Source organism: Vanellus vanellus, assembly GCF_965231255.1.
Source record: "Vanellus vanellus genome assembly, chromosome: 9".
NCBI classification, from domain to species: domain Eukaryota; kingdom Metazoa; phylum Chordata; class Aves; order Charadriiformes; family Charadriidae; genus Vanellus; species Vanellus vanellus.
Window position 1 is genome coordinate 6273309 of NC_138914.1, and position 527 is coordinate 6273835.

Sequence of the window (527 nt, forward strand, 5' to 3'; positions counted from 1 at the left end):
CCCGGTCCACTCGCGGCGGGGGGGGGGGGGGGGGCGGACACGTGGGGCCGGCGAGGGTGGGGGGAAAGGGGGGTTGGGGGGGGGGGGGGGAGAGAAAAGTGCAACAGCCCCGGAGGAGCGGGGAAAGTGTCGGGGGGGGCGCCGGACTCACCCGCAGGACTCGGCCTGCCGCGGCCCCGGCGCGGGCGGGCGGCGCGGAGCGGAGCGGCGCGGGGCTGCCTCTCCGTCCCGTCCCTCCCTCCCGTCCCTCCGGCACGCCGAGCCCGGGCGGCGCGGCGGCGGCGGCGTGCTCCGCCGCTCGGTAAATAACAATAGAGCCCTCCGCTCGGCGCCGCGCCCGCGGGGCCCCGCACGCCGCCCCGCCGCGCCCCCGCCCCGCGCCCCCCCCCCCCTCCCCGCCTCCGCGCAGCCCCGCGCCGCCGCCCGCGCGGGCGGGCCGGGGGCGGCCCGCGACACCCCCGCGGAGGGAGATGTTGTTATTTTTTGCTGTTGTCAGTCTCTGACGTCACATCCACCTGCTGGGTAAA

At 79.5% G+C, this 527-nt stretch overlaps 1 protein-coding gene across 1 annotated transcript in view; it reads right to left on the reverse strand.

Moving 5' to 3' along the window:
- The window catches only part of FOXP1 (forkhead box P1), a 399883-nt gene extending 399648 nt beyond the window's left edge, over positions 1-235 (reverse strand). Inside the window, exon 1 of the mRNA XM_082487999.1 lies at positions 152-235. The gene's annotated coding sequence lies outside the window, so the exon portion shown is untranslated. The remainder of the gene's footprint in view (positions 1-151) is intronic.
- Between the last annotated feature and the right edge of the window lie 292 nt (positions 236-527).